The sequence below is a fragment of the Mirounga angustirostris genome, unplaced genomic scaffold (assembly GCF_029215605.1).
Source record: "Mirounga angustirostris isolate CCGP_5_RB_7025 unplaced genomic scaffold, mMirAng1.0.hap1 SCAF_15, whole genome shotgun sequence".
NCBI classification, from domain to species: Eukaryota; Metazoa; Chordata; class Mammalia; order Carnivora; family Phocidae; genus Mirounga; species Mirounga angustirostris.
In genome coordinates, this window is record NW_026991723.1 from 49,740,302 (window position 1) to 49,762,460 (window position 22,159).

The following is a 22,159-nucleotide window of genomic DNA, read 5'->3' on the forward strand; positions in this document are numbered from 1 at the left end:
TAGTTTTAGAGGTAGAATTTAGTGATTCATCAGTTGCATATAACACCCAGTGCTCATTACATCACGTGCCTTCCTTAATGCCCATCACCCAGTCCCCCTTCAGCAACCCTCAGTTTGTTTCCTATAGTTAAGAGTCTCTCATGATTTGCGTCCCTCTCTGTTTTTATCTTATTTTTCCTTTCCTTCCCCATGTTCATCTGTTTTGTTTCTTAAATTCCACGAATGAATGAAATCATATGGTATTTGTCTTTCTCTGACTGATTTCGCTTAGCATAATACATTCTAGCTCCATCCATATCATTGCAAATGGCGAGATTCCATTCTTTTTGATGCCTGAGTAATATTCCTGTGTGTGTGTGTGTGTGTGTACCAAATCACCTTTATCCATTCATTGGTCGATGGACATCTGGGCTCTTTCCACAGTTTGGCTATTGTGGACATTGCTGCTATAAACATCGGGGTGCACGTAGCCCTTCGGATCCCTACTTTTGTATCTTTGGGGTAAATACCCAGTAGTGCAATAGCTGGATCATATGGTAGCTCTATTTTCAACTTTTTGAGGAACCTCCATACTGATTTTCAGAGTGGCTGCACAAGCTTGCATTCCAACCAACAGTGTAGGAGGGTTCCCCTTTCTCCACATCCTTGCTAACATCTGTTGTTTCCTGAGTTGTTAATTTTCACACCTGTCAAAATGGAATTTACATTTCTTATATTTGTTGTGATCCAGTTTGTCTAAGGATACCTATAATATATTGAATAGGTATTTTTGTGTTGACGACTGACTTGCCTTGTTTTCCAATACTACGGTGAAACAATTTTAAGCAGAAGTTCTTTCTCTGGAATTCTTCCTTCAATACAATCCCAACTGGAAGTGAATGAACTTCTGGTGTCCAGGGAGATGAGATCTTCTCTATGTCTCTCAATTGAAGTATTGTGATGTGAAACTAGACCGGTATGACAATGGGGTGGTTCAGGCCCATACTATTTTCCCATGCACTTCATACAATGCAACCTGATTCCAATAGGGTTTGAGCATCTAGAATGTCACAGAAGAGCAATACAGTTTTGACTTTGTTAAGATGTTAAATTCACTTTCTGTATCATGATGCTTGATGTCCAAATACCTGAATAAGAGAAACAATGTTAGATATTTTATATTCAAGCTCTTTCATTTCTTGGGACTGTCTTTAAACACTATCAGACAATGTGTTTCTGAGAAATTACCATTTTGAACTTCCACGGTGTGTTGTTATTTTAACACAGTGTAAATTTTTCTTTAGCACCACAAGACTAACGTGTTAAGTGATGCAAAATATCAAGTAGCATGTAGTTACATTTTTCCTAAAATTATTACCACAGTAGATATATAGGATGTTTAAAGATAAAGATGATAAAGATACACATAACAGTTCACTCCTTGCCAGCAACTAAAATAAAATAAGACCATGATATTTAAAGACAGCTATGACATTTTGGGGGCCTGTTTTATTTTGTATTTAATTGAGCATGGAGAAAGTTTTTTAATGTGTTTTTAAAAAACACATTACTGCACTCTTGATATTTTTATTCAGCTGCCTTTTATAAAAGAGAGATTATTCTTTTATGATATCTGGGCTGTTGTGTAGCCAAACTATCAGTCTTGACCAGTGTAATATACTGTCCTGGTAACTATTCCAACTTCTTAGGCTAGTATATTTCAATTTGGTTTGTCATTATTAATTTCTCTACATTTGGGAATATTAATTCAAGAAAAAAAATTGACGTCTCATAAATGATGATTTGTTGGGTGGTTCCTCTTACCCAGTTGTGGTAGACAACTTTTGCATATTAGTCCGCTCTAAAATACCCTCTGTATTTCATAATTGTCACTTACTCTCAAAATCTGGGTTTCTCTATTTAGTTTGATATGCCTGTCCCAACTCCCCAGACCACAGAAGTTTGGATAAGGAAAGAAGAGCTTAGCCAATCAGATACTCCCTGAAAGAAATTTGAAATTGGATTAGAAATGCTAGATATAAGATCACGTAAATTTTAGAGTAGAAGACCAGTTGTGAAAATAGAGAAAATAAGATCTGTCTATAAAGAATGAATCAGACATGAGAGAAACCATGTGACATCTGAGAGAGAATTTGTCTTAGGCCCCAGCAATTTTTTTTTTTTTTTGGCCTCAGCCTTTGCGGGTCTTAATTCTCCTCTTTCTAGCTGGTTAAATGAACTAAACTTGTATTTTCATAAGGCATGGTATTATAAGGTCTTAAGCTAGTTTTAATTAAAAATAAAAATAAGAAAAGGATGTACTGCTTATTATTTACTAGGCACTGTCCTAAGAACTTTATACATATTAATATATTTAAGCTTTGTAACCCCCATGAGGTGGATATTGTTACTGTCCTCACTTAAGGATATAAAAAGGTTATACAGTTTACCCATTACTTAAGCCTTTTTATATAAGGCAGTTGAGCAAAAATTATCAAAATTATAATGAAGTATTTAAACACCTTAAAATATTTCTCCATGTTCAGTTAAACATAGACTTTCTGGGCTTGCAGCTAGAAACCAAAAAAAAAAAAAAAAAAAAAAAAATTGGTTTCTTGATACTAAGTAAATTAAACTAAGCAAAATAAAACAAAGTAAATAGAAACAATTTTAAGGGGCGCCTGGGTGGCTCAGTTGGTTAAGCGACTGCCTTCGGCTCAGGTCATGATCCTGGAGTCCCGGGATCGAGTCCCGCATCGGGCTCCCTGCTCAGCAGGGAGTCTGCTTCTCCCTCTGACCCTCCTCCCTCTCATGCTCTCTGTCTCTCATTCTCTCTCTCGCAAATAAATAAAATCTTAAAAAAAAAAAAAACAAACACAATTTTAAGTAAGAAACCTAGTGAAATAAGTTTTATGAAACTAATGGCATGTTTTTCTTTCCAAAGGCCAGAAAAAAACAAACAACTCCCTTTGCAAATCTATCACTTTAAACCATGAATTCTCAAAGTGAGGGGGGTGATATTGCCCCCATGGGAAGAAAACTGGTTCTTTTTATGTTTAAGTCATAAATATTTTTGTGTTTAAAATATGTTCATGTTTAAATCAGAAATATGCATATAGTACATATCATATATACACTGTATTTATGGTATCAAAATTGCATGTGAGCAGCAGTTAGAAAATAAAATGTCTAAAAAGCCTATTTAAGGGGGTGATAATGAAAATGAAAAAAAAAAAAAGATTGAGAAACACTGCTTCAGATAAACTAAGGTTTTTCCTTTGTATATTGACTGCAGCTTCAACCATGGTACAAAGTATATATTTTTTTGTCTTCCAAAAAAGTCTCTAAGAATTGATAGTTCTGGGATTTGGAACAGCTTCATATCTACTCTTCTCAAGTTCAAAAACATTATGCAAGCTGTTTTCTGAATTAAAGAGCTGCAAAAAATATTTATGTTTCCTGTCATTAAAAAGCATTTTAAAAACAGCACTTTTTTTGCACTCTCATTTGACCAAAAATAGCTTTTCTTTTAAATGATGAAACTTGTCACTGGCTCATTCTTCCATGGGAACAGCTGCTCATTGCATGTTTGAACATATTTGCTTAAGAAATACAAAATTATTAACATTCTAATCCTCTAACCTTTTAAAGAAAGCCAGCTGTGATTATTCACAGCTAGACCATAGCCTTTGGTTTCAGCTTTGTGGAAATTTCTTCCCTTGATCTCTCAGAGAATATTATCTGAACAATTTGATTTTTTTCTGAGTAAGAACTATAAACCATAAATAAAGCATGTTCAACTATTAGCCCAAGAAACTAGAGAAAATATTTTTAAAATTATTAATCTGGTGTAGCTAATAATAAGAATTTTATTGCATTTATTTTGTTAAAAAAGCTTATAGCACCTACTACGTGCTAAGTACGAGGTGCTGTTTAAAAACTTTAAAATATTAATTGCTTCAATCTTAGTGAAGTAGGTACCATCATTAGCCTTGCTCTTCTTGCAGTTGAAAAAATTGAGCCGGAATGGTTAAGCATACTGCCAAGGGCCACACATTTGGTAAGTGCCAGCGCCAACAGAAACAGAGGTTGTCTGGCTCCAAACCCTCGTCACCATTAAACTCCAATATTACAAGCGCCAAAGTAAGTATGTTACTTATACTTTCTTATTTATCCTCACAGTGACCCAAAGAACGAGCATGGTTATCATCTCCACTTTGACAGAAGGAGACCATGAAGAAGAGAGTTTGAGCACTTGGCCCAAAATGTCAGTACTAAGAGATGAGCATCCGATTTGAACCCGGATCCTTTCTGACTCCAGAGCTCCCATGTTGCACGGCCACAGTTCTTCACACCATTTGCTTCCCAACAGTTCAAGGTAATATGTACGTTCAAGGAGAATCACCACTCTGGCTTGTTTGTATCACCTTATGGTTTGTCCTAAATTAAATTGGCAGTCACTAAGGGTTTCTTTCTCACCTGTAATACCATTTTTTACCTAAGGGAATAATTGCTCTATCAAACCGGTTGAGGCTGTAGCCAAAGCATCCCTTTTATGCTCACAGGAATTGAAGATACCTAGACTATTGTCTCTTGACAGTTTTGAACTATTTCTGAAATAGCCTATAATTTTGACCTTGTAGATTCCAGTCCAAAGGATGATCACCTACGTCTAGGTTATGGGTATATTGGTGTCTAAACTTGCATGTTGAACATGTTTGGAGTCAGATATGGAGGCGGCCACCATCTGTAAATATATGTAATACCTAGTTCCCAAAAAATGATTTATCCCAATCCAAAGTGACAGCCATTCATATGCTAATAATCATAAATTATGTCATACAGTGCTTTATATTGTATTGAGTAGCTCGCCTAAAACCTTGTATCACATTCCAATTATATTGGCAAGGCAGATATTTTATTACCATCTTTTAAATGATAAAAATGATGGCCAGTTGATATCTAATAAAGTTAAGGTTGAGACTTGTTATCAATTATGTGGATTCTAATATATATCTGGTGAAAGGGCCAAGGCAAGGATGCTACTTTCCATTGAGCGGGTGGGCAAGCTACTGTTTTTCTGTTATTCATTGTGGACTCAGACAGCATCTGTATCTATATCTCCAGTGTAAAAGACATTTAAAAACTGAAAATGGATTTGGCATGTTGTTTTGTCAACAGATCAATAGGTTCCAAATACTTTATGTACTCTACCTGTATCCTATACACCCATCTCTGACCCACCCTTGGCATTACTCATTCCCAGGTTTGTGGTCACTGGAATAGCTATATGCTTCCACATATACATTTAAAGGCCTAAGGAAGTTTTAGTTTACCAAGCTTCCAGTATCACCTAACATGCACTGTCATTCATCTCACCTATGCTCGCAGTTAGAAAGATACATTGTGTTATGCAGATATCTCTCTTCACTCTCTAACCAGGGGAAATAAAAAAGACACACCAAAAGGAGTTGCCATAGAGAAATAAAACTACAAGATATTCCACAGAACCCGAGTATTTGACTTTAATGATATCAATGAATTAATTATAAAGTCTTGTCGCTAATTCCTTTCTGTTCCTTTTATCCTCATAGAATGTTAAAATGGAGTGTCTATACATTCAACACAGTAAATGCCTTCTTTCTAGAAAGTCACTGATATGTAACTGGGACCCAAGACAGGAACAAGGAGATAGCTTCTCAGTCCTGGATCCAATCTCAACTTTAAGGTAGGACAGAAAATGATTTTAACTTTATTTTGCCAACTATGATCATTTGGAACTGATTTTTGGAGTGCTCTGTTGCCACATTCTTGCTCATCAAGAAATAATAGTATTAATGAATACTAATCTCTTTCATAGTTATGTATGAGGAAAGATATAACCCTCATTCTAAAAAGTACAGGCTGTGCTTTAAGGGAATGAGTTTCAAGTAGGTCCCCTAAGAATTTCGCATGTCTCTGTTATAGCACAGTGGGCCACCTGCCTTGACTGTACATTTGAGAGGAACATCCATTTCTTCAAGCCATAATTATCTAACTTGAATGTACTTAAGGATTACCTTGGGTATTTAGAAAATGTAAATCCCTTAGCCATATCCTTAGAATTTATGACTCAGTAGCAGGGAACTACTGTGATCCAATGACAGAACATTAAGAAAAAATTTTCTAGGGAACCTAAGAATGGTAGTGAGCAATTGAATTGACTACAAAATGTGGTTCATACAAATCATACCAAATATATTTCTTCCTAAAAAGAATAATTGCCTCAGAGTAAGAAAAAAAATGGATAATCAAATTCAAATATTTGTACACATATTTAACTAAAATAATATGTTGTATTATATTTTAATCTTGTCATTTTAATTAATAATTAAAAGAAAACTGATTAACCCAGTATACAACCCAAGAAAGAGAATATAATTCATAACTTGGAACTATTCACATTCTATTTTCCTGTGTTATCTGTAAATTTTCACTCCAGAGGGAGCAAGTATATTTTGTGTTTCTACTTCCTTTTCTTCTGTTCTTGCTTTTGCTTTAGTTTTAGGACTTATATACATAAGTATAAACAATATATTGTAGATTTTTTCCTGTTTGAGAGCTTTATAAAAATGGTACTGAATTATATACAGTTGTCTACTTCCATTTTCCCTCAGTATTATGTTTCAAAGGTTTATTTGTCTCTTTGCACGTAGGCAGTGGTCCATTTTGACACATGATGATTTCTTTAACCATTCTCTTGTAGATGATATTAGGGTGTTTTCTAGTTTTGCTTTGTTTTTATTTTGCAGTGCTGCTATAAATATTGTTAGATTCATCTTTTTTGTATGCATATAGAATTGCTGGGTCAATGGATATGTGAATATTTATATTATAGGGTAATACTAACTTTTTTCCAAAGAAATTGTCCTATTCACCTCCATCAATAAATTATCATTGATGTTCATTCTTTCATTATTAGTATTCTTAGATTTCCGAATTATGGCCAATCTAGTAAGTATAAAAATATATTTATTTCATGTGCATTTTTGAAAAATAGTTTTATTAGGTACAGGGTCTAAGTTGACATTTACTTTTCATAAGAACATGGTAATATTTTTTTTTTCTTCTGGTATCATTTGTTGATGCTAAAAAGATGCTATCTTTCTCATTGCTACTTTATAAATGATTTGGATTTTCTCTGCGTTGATTTTTAAGGGTCTTTTACTTTGTGTTTTGAAAGCTTCAGTATAATGAATTTGGGTCTATTTTCTACTTGTTTTACTTAGAATACAGATTTATAAATTGTTTATTAGTATTACTATTTTTGTCAGTACTGGAAAATTTGTAACAGTTTTCCTTCAATTCATTTTTTTAAAAATTCTTTCCCTCTACAACACCAACTAAATGTATATTGTACATTTTCATTCTGTCCTTTATATCCTTTTTTTTTTTTTTCCTAATTTCCATCTTCTTCTCTGGGAGATGATTAAATATGGGTAATTTCTTCAGATATATCTTCCAACTTTCTAATTATTTCTTCAGTTGTTTATTATCTCAAGATTAATACACTCATTTTTTAAGGACTTTATTTTACATCTAGAAAATCTGTATAAATGTTAGTTAGTAGTTTGTTTTCAAATCTTTCTATTCAGATTTCATGCCCTTTTGTTGCAATATCTCTAACTGCATCTTTTTTTTCTCTATTTCTTACGGAGTTGTTTGTATTATATATTTGATTATCCCAGTATCCCTCAAGGTCGAAGTTAGTTATTTGCTTTCATGCTGCCTTTCATACAGGGTTCTTATCTACTGGTGTGTTTGTTACCCTTGGTTGTGAACTGATTGCTTGACCCTAATCCCTATGAATATGGTGAGATTAAATTAAGGAAGCTTTATTCCAGAGGATTTGATTTTACTTCTACCAATATTCAGTGGTCATTACTGAACCAAAAGCACTTCTGGCCCCTTTAAAATTCATGGATAAGTGTTGGGTCTACAGTCAGACTTTCTACTTTTCAGCTGATCCATGACTCAGTATCCTAATGCACTTCTGCTGTTAGCATTTTCCTCTAAGGAAAACCTAACCTTTTTGGCAACCAATTCTGTGCCAACAGAAACTTTTTTGGAAGGCAGAGGGGAAGGAGATTGTCTTTGGAGACCTTTCCTTCCACTTGAGACAGCAGTGCCTCACTCTGCATTTTCCATCCACGGTACATTCTGTAGGGTTGTTCAAAGAAAGCCTATTTAACCATAAGGCTGGAAGAGAAGTTTAAAATAATGCCATTGCCAATATCAAAAAATATTACAAATATCATGGGACGCCTGGGTGGCTCAGTTGGTTAAGTGACTGCCTTCTGCTCAGGTCATGATCCTGGAGTCCTGGGATCGAGTCCCGCATTGGGCTCCCTGCTCAGCAGGGAGTCTGCTTCTCCCTCTGACCTTCCCCTCTCTCATGTGTGTGCTCTCTCTCACTCATTCTCTCTTTCTCAAATAAATAAAATCTTAAAAAAAAAAACAAAAACAAATATCAGTGTTGTACAATTTATAATTATGGTACAGAATTTGAATCATTAACCTTTTTACAGAAAGATAAAAGTTTTTCTGCATTAGATTTGTAGTTTGTAGAAATTGACATTTATATTGCTATGTATAGAAAAAAAAAACAATTACCTAATTCTTCCCCCTTTTCCATCCTACTGGATGTTTGTAGAGGGAATTCATTAAAAGAATATAAATATTTGAGAATGAAGGTGAATAGACAATGGTGGATCAACAGGATGGCACGAAGGCTGAGAAAAAAACTGTGCAAATAAAACCTTGGTTGAATTTGCATGACAATTTCTTCTTGGTGACATACACACACACTGTAAATTCAATATTTAAGGGAAACAATAAAATCACCAATCAATTATACTAGATTTGATAAGAATCCCAAATGGCATGCTGAAGTGTGAGAGGTTAAAACTGACTAAGTGGATGAGCTAATAGCCATTTTTTTCATCTTTATATATTTACTTTCAGTAGTTCTTAAATTTTCCTCCTAATTTTGTTTTCCAACTAAGGGGTTGAAAAAAGTTAACTGTCAGTGTTCCCTCAGGGAAGCAGAACCATTTTGAGTTATGAGATAAAAGGTTTATTATAGGAATCGAGCTTTACACAAACGTACAAACAAAACTAAGGAGGTAAAACTCTACAGTGGGAGGAGGAAGACCAAAGGAGCCATCAACCAATGAATGTGAGAGGCTGAGTGTATGTGTGTGTGTGTGTATGTGTATGTGTATCTGTCTCACACAGAGAGTGACTTCACAAAATGTCCTGAGCCTGGGTGTAATAAGATCATGAATTATTTATTATCATGAGATCAATAAGATCATGAATTATTTAATATCAATATTAATTTTTCCTATTCACCAGACAATATTTGTCATGTAGCAAATAGCACAAGAACTTTCTTGATAGTTTTTTAACATTATTACAATGTTAATAATGTTAACATTATTAACATCTTCAGAGAAGATATGTAATATGTTCCATTAAATGTAAACATTTTAAAAACTTGATGGGTTTCAATTTAATGTTCTATCAAAATGCACCAAGGAATTTCCCAGATGAAATAGGGAGAGTAAACATATACTCAGTCTTATTTCTCTGAGCTTTGTTTTCCTCATTCCAATATGAGAACTTATTTAACTTGTGTTATCTCTGCCCCTTGGAAATATGTGCAGATTTTGTGGCAATATAATCTGATGATATTTAAAACATATTGTAATAGGGGCACCTGGGTGGCTCAGTCAGTTGAGTGTCCAACTCTTGGTTTAGGCTCACGTCAAGATCTCAGTGTCATAAGATGGAGCCCCAAGTCAGGTTCCACACTCACTGGGGAGTCCGCTTGAGATTCCCTCTCCTTCTACCCCTCCCCTTTTCAAGTATTCTTTCTCTCTCTCTCTCTCTCTCAAATAAATAAATCTTTTAAAAAAGCATATTGTAATAAATAGTAAGCAAATTAAGGTAGGTAAAGAAATTTGTATTTAAAGTAAGATAAGTAAGCTATTTAAATAAGTAAAGATCTGTTCTACATTTTTGACATACTCAAAATATAATATTTGGAGGAATTTTAAATAATAATAAATCAATAAACATGCAATTCTCCTCACGTTATTTCCTCAATACATGTTTTAATAGCTATGTGTCTCCTTTGCAATAACACACACTCTAGCATGAGATTCATATGTTTTGTAATCTGGCTAAGCTATATTTTTGGGCTTATCCTCACACCTTCTCAGAGGCACACTATCTCCAGTATCTTAAAATATTTGTGGTTCTCTAAATGACTCATACTTTTCCCCATCTGCCAGGCTTACTATCACTCATGCTTTCATAGCCAATGCTTACATGTTCTGAGAATTCTGTGAGTGGCAAGATCAAGTGGTTTAAACCAAGGAAGTTGGTGTCTTCTTGAGGCAAGACTTGCACCCTTATCTGTGACCAGTGGATTTTGTATCCTCTCTCTTGTTCCTTTTCTTTACTTATAAAGTAAGAATACCAGCAGTGACTGTATTATGAAACAATGATACAGGTTAATCGATAACCGTGTAATATGCCAAGCACCATGTAGCATATGGTAAACAGTGAATTTTATCTACCACTTATTTTTATCATTCTATCATCATTTTATTATTAGTCTCCTCTGATAGAGAATTAACCATTCCTTACCATGATGTCATAGCCTTTTTTTAAAAAATCTATTCATTCACATTTTTAAATTCAACCATTTATTGAGGGTCTTTTATGTGTCAGATGCCATTTGATACACAGGAAATTCAGCAATGAGATAAAATGGAAACAATTCTGTTTTTGTGAAACTTATATTCTAGCAATGGATATATCCAACAAATAACAAATTAATACACATTTTCATTGTTTTTTTACATGTCTTGAAGTTATTTTTTAACATTAATATCATTGGCAAATATGGGGTTCTTACAAGGTAGGAGATATTTTATTCCTCTTTTTCCTCAGCGCTTTTCATAATACCTGGCCCATAGTAAGCATTCAGTAAATAGCTGTTGCATAAACATTGGTGAATGAATAATACCTAGAGAATTATAGAAGTTTCCCTAATTTTTTGACATATAATTCCTGATATCCCCAAGTGTATTATTAAGTAATCTCTCAACAGTATACAAGGCATATTTATTTTGTAATAAGTTTGCCTATCCAGGATGATGGAAGGTTTACAAATGCTATACACTTCAGTGTAAATTATCAAACAAAAATATCAATAATATTAAAATGGATATTTCCAAATCTGCACATCTACATATATTTCTATGCATGTGTGTGGGAACCCATAACTATAGAAAAATATAAGTCTCCATGAAATAAAAATAAGTATTTCTGGGACGCCTGGGTGGCTCAGTCGGTTAAGCGTCTGCCTTCAGCTCAGGTCATGATCCCAGGGTCCTGGAATCGAGTCCCGCATCGGGCTCTCTGCTCCGCGGGGAGCCTGCTTCTCCCTCTCCCTCTGCCTCTGTCTCTCTCTCTGTCTCTCATGAATAAATAAATAAAATCTTTAAAAAAAAAATAAGTATTTCTGACAGAGTTTATGCAGGTAGGAAAAGCTAAGGGTTGAAATACATGGAGATAAATTAGTACATGATGGCCATCACTTCTTATAAGTATTATCTTTTATCCTATGCAAGTTTGATTTTCCCCTGACTTTATGGTTTTAAAAATAGTTCATCATCTAGGGGTGCCTGGGTGGCTCAGTCAGTTAAGCATCTGCCTCCAGCTCAGGTCATGATCCTGGAGTCCCCAGATTGAGCCCTACATCAGGCTCCATGCTTAATGGGGAGTCTGCTTCTCCCTCTCCCTCTGCTCATGCTCTCTCTCTCTCACTCACTCACTCATAAATAAATAAATAAATAAATAAATAAATAAATAAATAAATAAATAAATAAAATAAAATAAAATAAAATATTAAAGAAAATGGTTCATCATCTGATGCTCTAATCCTTACTTTGTTAGAGGGGATCACAAAATAAATGTACTTATATTAAAGCATTTTGTGACTATCATCCTATGCCAGAAAAGAAGACAACAGGGTTAGTAAAGGTTCTTTTGTAAGCAAGTGATTGTTCTAATGACGTGATGACACCACCATGAATTTCTAAACATTTACAAATTGTTTTTGGCAGGATGAGCTTCTGCTTATTTACCTCTCTTGTCAAGGCTCAATTTATATTTTATATCAGTGGTGTTTTTCTTTTCTATTTATTTTAAGCAGATCTATAGAAATCATTTCCTCACCACTTGTAATGGGAGTGTGAATCTTGGTAAACTGGTATTTGATGAATGACTTTAGCTTATCGGGAAGCCTTGGTTATGCTGGATATCCTTCTCTCCATGTCTGGGTCTCACCAGGATGACCTGTCTACATATATAGATTCCCTTACCTTCTGGCTCCTCATTTAGTTCAGCAAGTGGGGAACGCAGATAGTGTTCTAATAAGAGAGAAGAGTGAAGCTTTGAGATTAATTTTTCTCCTGGCCAAGGCTGGTTTCCAGGGTATGAGACTTGTGTGTTTGCCCAGGGCTTCATACTCAGAAGGGCTCCATGCTTGGTTTAATGCCCTGCAGTCAATGTCTTCAAATCCTAATAGTAATTTTTAACAATGGGTCCCTCATTTTCACTCCTTGTTGTGCCCTGTAAATTACATGTCTTGCTCCTGGTTCCTTCCGTGCAGGATTGCCTTAGGCTGACTGGGTCCTTTGCCAGAAGACTGCTCCTTTCTGGTTGCTTTCTCTACCTAGACTTCTCTGTCTGTAGTTTGTAGAATGATTCCTGTTCTTTTCTTTCTGGCTAAAGATGGTAGCAGGTTTCCATTGTTATCAGTTCTTGGGGACTAGACCATAACTAGTGCTTTTGTACTTTTTCCTACTCACATCTTTGAAAATTTTGCTGAACTGCTTCTGTTAAATGTTAACATACTTTAATTTATTCTAATTTGAGCACAGAGTCTCTTTATAGCTAGGACCCTAAATGCCAGTAATGGTAAGAACAGCTTTGCTCTGGTGTATATAGTGAAATATAACTCTGCAAAAGACAAATAAGAGTGGAAGAGTAAGATAGTCAACCAAAATTTTCCTTAGAAATTCTGTAGTGTGTACATTAAGGTAGAAATCTTTCCAAGGGTTGACATTGCCAATGATTTGAATATAGAGAGAGCTCTGAACAAGGCATAAAGTTTTCCTTTATTCTTAAATGCTGAATAGATAAATGAATATTCTTCTTCCAATAAAGAATATCATTCATAGCAGAGACATTGCATCAAGGAGTAACATCCATCTTTTGTGCACTCAAACCACTGGGCTAATGTTGTGTGATAAAACCATAGGAAATTGGACATACCTAAAAATCACCAAAGTCAAAAGAAGAAGCCCTACAAAATAGAAAAAAAAGAAAATGTATGGAGCTTCAATGTAGTTTGAAAGAACATAAAATGATAGACTTCCTAATGCTTCTACTACTCTGAAGAGTAACTTAGATTTGTGAGTATTGTATGCATAAAGCTAACAATGACAAAGTTACAGGCCTAGGGATAGATAGTTGTAGGGTGATAAATTTCAATTCTTGTGAGAATACATCTCAAAAAAGAATAGTTTGTTAAGCATGTGAAGGGAGCATTATTGTGGCAACACATCATGTTTGTATTAACTTACAAAAATTCTAATATGTGAGCTTTACCAAATACTGTGTAAAATACCAAATACTGTGACAAAAATACTGTGTAAAATTATATATTTTACATTAAATACTCTTTAATACATATTTTTAAATATATTGAGAGTCTGTGTGCCAAGTGTTGTTCTGAATGTTTTATACCCGCTTACTCATTTATCTGTATAATAAGCTTAAGAGATAATTATTATTTTATCCCTATTTTACATATGAAAAATTGAGGAATAAAATGTTTAGCTACTTTCTCAAGGTCAAACAGCATGCTTTAAATGCTTAAAAATGTTAGAAGATTGTCTATAGAAAACTAAGTGTACATATTTTCAAGGGTAATTTTTATTCTAGGCTTTTTTTTCCCACTCTTTGCTTAGAATATGACCCCAAATAAGATACAACTATATTTTTTCAATCCAAAAATACATGCCAATTGGTAAGTCATTGGCTTTATCATCAAAAAAGTTACAGTCTTTGCTTCTTGTCTTAGAAATAATTTCAACATGAAATATCTTTAACAGAAAGTAGCAGAGCCTAGGACTCAGTTTTGAGGAAATGCCTAAAGCTAATGTGGAAGTAAAACATAAAAGATCAAAGCAACACAGATGGTGTTAAAATATGAGAATGAACAGTCAGAGAGGAAGGAGTAAGATCCAGAAGTTAACCTGTCAGGTGTTAAACTCATATATGTCATATTCTGTGGTCAGGTTGAGAAAGACAATCTAGAGAACATGGGCCATTCCCCAAAACAGGTCTACAAAATGTTAACACTGAGTAATGATGTCACACAAAATCTTTCATGCTGCATGGGAAGATAACGTGTGGAAAAATGTATGCTGCTTGAGAAGACAAATTATATGTATATATATATATAGGCTCTGAGTCCCTAAGTTAAAAAAGATAACAGCAAGAAAATATGACTCTATAATGGATCAAATTAAGATGATTCTAAGTGTTACCAATGGAATTCACTTATGTCACTCTTAGCCATGAAGAATAATTTTTCCTCTTCAGCCACTGGCTACTCCTTCTGAGCCTACTGAAACTTCATTTCCCTTTCACTACATATGAAAATTCTTCTTTGGGCATGATTAATAATGTTTTTATTGGAAGAACTAGAAGTTTTTCTAAGTCCTCACATTATTCAACCTGATAAACCAATGATACAATCTTCCAATTAACTACTTCTTAGATTTTAGGGCAATTTTTGACTCCTTTTCCTATCTTTCAGTGATTTCCGTTTTTTCTTTTCCTCCAACTGCTCCAGTATGAATTCCACTCAAAACACTGTCATTATTCATTCATTTACTTATTAATTAATTCATTCATTCATTCATTCTAACTACATATCTCTGTTAACTGGATGGGAGTATAAAGGTTTGGACATTATTTCAAACAATAACTTTGGGTGGAGAAAGGACACTGTATTTTTAAGCAAATGTAAGTAGTTCTATCTCCAATTTTGTTTCACTGAAGAGTAGAATAAAGCTTACAGGAAATAAGAGTTGTGAATCTGTGTGACATCAACCACTAACCCCCGCCCCCCCAAAAAAGGCATATCTACCAAGCCCAAGCACAAACTGCTTCTAGAGATTTGATAGCTCAATGGGGCATCTCGTCACTAACAGGCAACAAAATGGCTTGTATCATAATAGTGAAAGTTGTATAGTGTTTGAGATATTATATTACCTTAGAGACTGAACTGTAATTATTGCTGCTGTTTTAATGGTGTTTTGAATATAAACCACATATCCAAAGAAGTAACAAACCTCTGGACTAAAGTATATCCAATTGTGACTGGAAATGACTGGACTTTATTCCTCAATATTGGACTACAGGAAAGATCTAAAGAGTCTTTCTGGCTGTACTAAGGTGTTTGGAGTCCACCTTGTCAGTATGGAGTAGGCACCAGCAATTTTTAATTGAAGGAGAGAACTGGGGGTTCCTCGATGCCTCAGTTGGTTAAGCGACCAACTCTTGGTTTTGGCTCAGGTTATGATCTCATTGTAGGATCAAGCCCCACGCTGGGCTCCATGCTCAGTATGGAATCTGCTTGTCCCTCTCCCTCTGCTCCTCCCCCTGCTTGTGCGCACTCTCTCTCTCTCTCAAATAAATAAATAAATAAAATCTTTGGGGGAAAAAGGGGAGAACTGGATCAATATATATTGTGGGAAAAATAATTCTAATACATATATGAAGAATAAAAAACTAATTCTGGAGAGTTGGAATCTCAGATCTGTGACAGTTTCCATGCCAAATAATGATAAAACAGGGTCCAAACTTTTCACCTAACTTGAGAAATAAGTAAGTAAGCAAATAAATGAATGCACAAATACAAGTACTAGCTGGTGTGAACATACTGTATTAGAAAGACAAATCTACTTCAATTTTTATTCTTTACTTGGAGAAATGTATATTATGCAGTATTTGAAATTTCTCCTTTTCATTCACAATATAACATTATAATCTCCCCCACTCTGCCCATATATAAATAAATATAAATATATTTATAAAATATAAACGTTTGATATATTTATATTTTAATATTTATATAGTATATTTTATATATTTATATATAATATGTATTTATACATATAAATTATATATAATTCAAAGGGTAGCCTGGAAAATGTTTCCAATGAGTGTTATCAGGAATAGGATTTCCAATCAATGAAGTTCTTCACATCCTAGTTTGTTTTCAATTTTTACCTGAACATGCAATTTTTACTTCATTTTGGAAGTACTGTTCCTCAGTGCATGTGTCTCATAGTGGCAGTTTTTCCCTTCAAGTAGTTCAACTTCAATCTTGATGTTATTTCACTGAAAAAGTACCTCAGAAACTGTTTTGTTCCATTGCTTCCTGGTGGATAGTCACCATCCTTTCTTTCTATGTCCAGTGAATGGACTCTTATCATAATTGTCATAGGATGGTTAACCCAATATTAACTAGAAAAGAGTAGAGCAATTCTCTAGTTGCTAAGTTGAGATAGTTTTGGAAAGTACATTTTATATAGTCTCTATAAATTTCAAAACATAGCAATGTGTTTTTATTTTTTTGTTGATATAATCATTTACATTGCTATGATTTCCTAACTTTCACCACACTTCCACGAGGTACTTACTTTTGTATAAAAATAACAAGAAACAGAGATATTCACCCTCCATAAATAATGTATAGTTATATGCAGGTTATGTCTAGGTCCTGTAGGCATTTTTATGTTTATGATGTGTTGTGAAAAAAACGCGAAAGTACAGTAGTACAATGCAATACCCTTTATTTGAAAGAATTAAATATATAAAATTTGGCAATAGAGAAAAGCATCTTTGCGTGGAAAAAATATTAGCCAAAAAAGCTTAATTTATTGAGGCAAGCATTGGTTTTCTCTATTGGTATTACCATGATTCAGATAGTCTGGAGACTTTGTTCATAATACCAGTGATTATATGTGGTTTGTTTTTCTTAAAAGTTACCAGTATAAAACATAATAACAAGGAATGAGAAGACTCTAAAGGACTTTTTTGTTATGTACCTTTTTTAGAGTTGATATTTATTTGTGTTTCAGCAGAGAACACAAGAGTATTATAAGAAATAAATTATGTTTTCTTCCCAGGAGCAATTCCTTGAATTAATAATTTCATCTTTTTGAAATAGCATATTAGACCTATAATAGAGAGCATCACCTTTCTTTTTCAAAGTGTGATCAACTTTGAGTACCTAATATATGCAAAGTAGAAAGAAGAAAACAAGAAATCTATTTGCAAGGAAGGACAATCTTTCTGGGTAGCAGTGGGGACAGCTAAATTCTCCTCAGCTGTGTTCTCCTTTAAAGAACTTTATTGAAATAAATAATTTCCCAACAAGCAAATAATTTTGCTTTGTTTTTGAAAGATATTTTTTCTCAAGCATACAATTCTAAATTGATGGCTTTTTCCCCCCTAGGGCTTTGATGATGTTTCTGGTCTGCCTTCTAGTTTTTATTGTGGTTTTTATTTTTTTAAAGATTTTATTTATTTATTTGAGAGAGCACGTGAGAGTGAGTAGAGCACAAGCCGGGGGGAGCAGCAGAGATAGAAGAAGAAGCAGGGTCCCCACTGAGAAGGGAGCCCATGAGATTTGGGGCTCAATGGATGCAGGGCTTCATGCATGCGGGAATCTGTCAGTGCAGAGCTACATCCCAGGACCCTGAGAACATGACCTGAGTTGAGGGCAGATTCTTAACTGACTGAATCACCCAGGCAGCCCTGGCTTTTGTTGTTTCAAACAAGAAGTCACCTATCATGTCTGTCTCTGTTCTTCCATGTAAAATGTTTCTTTCACTCTGTATTCCTTTAAGATTTATCTCTGCTTTTAAGCAATTTAATTGTGGCAGTCCTTGTTATAATTTTTATCGTGTTTATTCTACTTGGGGTTGGTTGAGCTTCAATCTATAAATCTATCATTTTCAAGAAATTTGGAAAATTTTAGTTACTCTTTCTGCAATGTTTTTGTTTTGGGTTGGATTTTTGGGTTTGGGGTATGTTTATTTGTTTGTTTGTTTGTTTCTGTCCTTCTCTGGAAACCACAATTTTAAGTATATTAGGGACCTTCAAGATAGAGTTCCCAATGCTCTGATAATTTTTTTTCAGTTTTTTTCTTCTCTCTGTCATTTTAGATTGTATTTATTGCTGTGTCCTCAATTTCACTAATATATCTGCAGTATTTCTTCTGCCATTTATCATACCCACTTAATTTTTTATCTCTGACATTATAATCTTCATCACTAGAATTTCCATTAATTCTTCTTAATATGTCATGTTTCTCCTTAATAGACTCATGCTTTTCTCTAATTTAACAAAATATAGAATACATGTATTACAAGTATTTTAATATCCTTATCTACTAATTTTATCATCTGTGTCAGTTCTCCATTGGTTTTGCTTGATTGATTTCTTTTATCAATTGTATTTTTCTGCTTCTCTGCATTCCTGGTATTCTTCAGTTGGATGCTAGACATTGTAAATCTCCTTTTTGGTCTCTGAATAGAGTATCTTGTTATTACTATAAATGTTATTGAGCTTTGCCCTGTGGCACATTTAAATTAATTGTAAACACCTTTTTTTTTATTTTTTAAAGCCTCGTTTTAAATTATTGTTAGGTGGTGCCAGACCAACCTCTAGCCAAAGGCTACGCTGGCCCCACAATGAGGCAGTATACTTCCAAATACTCTTCCCAATCGCCCCTGTATTCTGAGGTTTCTTTTACTCCAGTAGTCGGAAAAGTGAACCATGCCCAGCCCTGTGTGAGCCGCATATTGTTTGCTTTGCTCCATTTCTGTCATTCCTTTTTTAACTTCAAATAGTTTTCTCACATACATGCACTTACCTGTATTTAGCTGATAGCTTGAGAGGAATGCTCTGAAGATTTCTGGGGCTGTCACTCTAAGCTGCATGCTCTTCTTCAGTATGCTGCCCTGTGAATTCTAGCCAGTCTGGTCTTTCAAATCATCAGCTCTGTCTTCTTAACATAGGAAACCCAGGAAGCTCTGGGCTATCTCTCATTTCACTGTTACCTGGAAACCCTGCATGGACTACAAGCTGAGGCAAATGTCAGGATCATGAGGTTGTCCCCCCTGTCTCAGAGGTTGCTGCCCTGGACTGCTTGATACTCAGTGTATGAGCAACCATTGTTTCACATATTTTCTGGTTTTTATTTATTTAAGATAGTAACGTAAACCTGGTCTCTTTTATCCCAACTTGTTTAAATGTGGAAGCCCGTATTCTTTTGTTGTTTTTATTTTTTAATATGAGAAATTAGCCTATTGTGTCAAGATAGGAAAATTTTGAAATCTCTTTATTGTATCAGCTAATATTTACTGAACTTACATATAATACCTAATCTATGTCAGGAAGTTCTTAGAATAGGTCTTGTGTATATAAGCTATCAGGAGGTCTAAGTAAGATTGAATTCAAGAGGTAGGCCTTAAATAATTTAAAAGGTTTTGAACCATTTGTTTTAGAACATTTGCTTAAGTATTTTTTTCTGTTATCCTCTCTTGAGTGAAAGTGAATTCACATCTGTTTAAGGAAAAAAGTTACAATTCTCTGATTTCCCATATCCAAACAGGTTTTCAATTCTAAAACTCTGCTCTCCTGATTATAAATGCAATGGGATTAAGATGATTCCAAAATATTACAAAGCAAAATTGCAACTGAGAATCCAAATTAACTGTGTGATTGTCAGAACAAAAATAAAGCCATTTTTAAAGGGACAAGGATTATGCAGAGATATATATTATGATATAAATAATATGCAAAATATAATAATATATTGTTGATGATATGGGGGGAAAGTCAAGGAGAAACCATATCTAAATACTATTATAATTCCTGGATGGGAGGATTTGAGGAAAATTTTATGTTTTGTTTTGTTTTATGCCAGGGCTAAATTTTGAACACTGATTTTTTTTTGTTGTTGTTATAAAATGTGTTACTTTAAAGCAATACATAGAGAGGCATATGGACTGGATTTTTACTGAGACCATGTGTTCATTGGGATTTGTGTGGGGGAAAATGAAGTTACTAAACCTACTATATGTATATTTCACTCAAACCCACTTTTGAAAACCCAGACCATTGGTCATGTAATAGTTCAAGGGGCATCAGAAGCAGTTTCAAGTCAAGGACTGCTGATTTTGAAATGTAAAGAGGAATAAAAAGAAGAGAATCAAAGGTATCTAGTTAGCCAGAACAACAGATGGTTATAAGGAAATAGACACAAAGGATTTGCTTCCTCATCAGATTTCCACCCAAGATTTTAGAACAAGATAACTGGGTTATATTCCAAGATTCATGCTAAAAATAGGGCCTCCATGAGAATTTCTATTGCTGGTTTATTACTAGAGAAACTAGTTTTGGCAGCACTAGGGAAAGAAGGGACTCCGTGTTTCCTCAGGGCCTGTACAACAGGATTGTTTTTCTCCATAGTCTGTTGAGCAGCCAACATGACTCCAATGAATTCTGGACTTAGTCTGTGGAAAAAATGCCAAGTATGTTAACTAAGCTTCACATTGGGAGCATCTAAGATCGAGTGATCATAACATCATTAGATTTAAAATGCTCGTGAGGCTAACTTTTAAAGGAAGCAACAAAAAGATTATCAGACTTTTAATAAAAATGCCAACTGTGAGAGAGGACAAAGTGATTTAAAGAATGCTTATCAGAAGCTTGCTTTATGCAGGGTCCATCATAAGAGAAAACAAAATAGGAAAAACTTATCAAGCAACTAACAGTAAAAGAAGAAAATATGAGTTAATGTATTTTATTAGAGTCTCTCTGTATTTAAAAAAAAAAAAAGTCCAATGAGGCTTTAGGGGCCAAATTAAAAACTAAGGAGAGTTGTTGAAATCTTCAGAGAATAACAGGGAATTCAGGTAAACAGCTGTCTTATTGAAGTTGAAAAGATTAGCTAATATCCACCAGTTAAGAACTTAAAAGTGTGGCTTAAATTCTCCCTCTATTACTTCTTTTCTGATTGAGTTTTAAGGAGCTCTGTTTTTGTGGATAAAGTCTGATCAGGGTCAGCCCAGGTGGTAGCCCACATGCTGTAACTTAAAAATGATTGGATTAACCTCATTTCCTACAACACCAACAAAGGCAAATCCCATCAGACTAAGTTGTAATCCTCCTTTTAAAAATGCTAACATAACTTGGAGAGTTAACTTCTTAATTCCACCTCTGTTCATTCGTAATTAAGATGAATAGATTTATATTTAGTTTTTCCTTGCTGCTAAAGGAAATCAGCTCTCTAAAGGTAAAGCAAGAAGTGTTTTGATGAAGCTGAGGTATAAACCAGTCAATTATTTTTCAGTATACAAAAATGACCAGAGAGAATAAGTCTTTGCAGGAGAGAAAGGGTGGAGGCTATCCGCAAAACAAAAACCAAACAAAAACCAAAAATTAAAGAACAAAAACATTCAACCTAAGGATGTTAGGTTCCTGAGTGATTGAAGGAAGGTCTATGATGTGAAGGTTGTGGTCCAAGAGGGGTTGGTTGGAAGAACAGAGTATAGAAGAGAACATAGGAAAAACAATTCTTATTTACCTCACTGTCTACTAGTGAAGTCAATTGCTGTTTGTTGCAAAAGAAATGTAGAGGCAGTATGGAGATTTAGAGCTTTGCTCTTCAAAACATCTGAGAACTAGCAGCATAGACATCACTTGCAAGCTTGATAGAAATAGAAAATTCTATGCCATATTCTAGACCTACCAAATCATAAAATCAGTAAGATCACTTAGTGATTTGTGGGCATATTAACATTAGAGGAGTGCTGATTTTAAGCATAGACTTTGCTGTCAAAAAAAACCTGGGTTTCAATTCGTGTTCTGCCATTTAAATATTGTATGACAAGGTACATAAACTCTCTGATAATTAGTTTCTGCATGAAAAATGGAGATAATACTAGTACCTAACTCACGAGTTTGTTTGTTT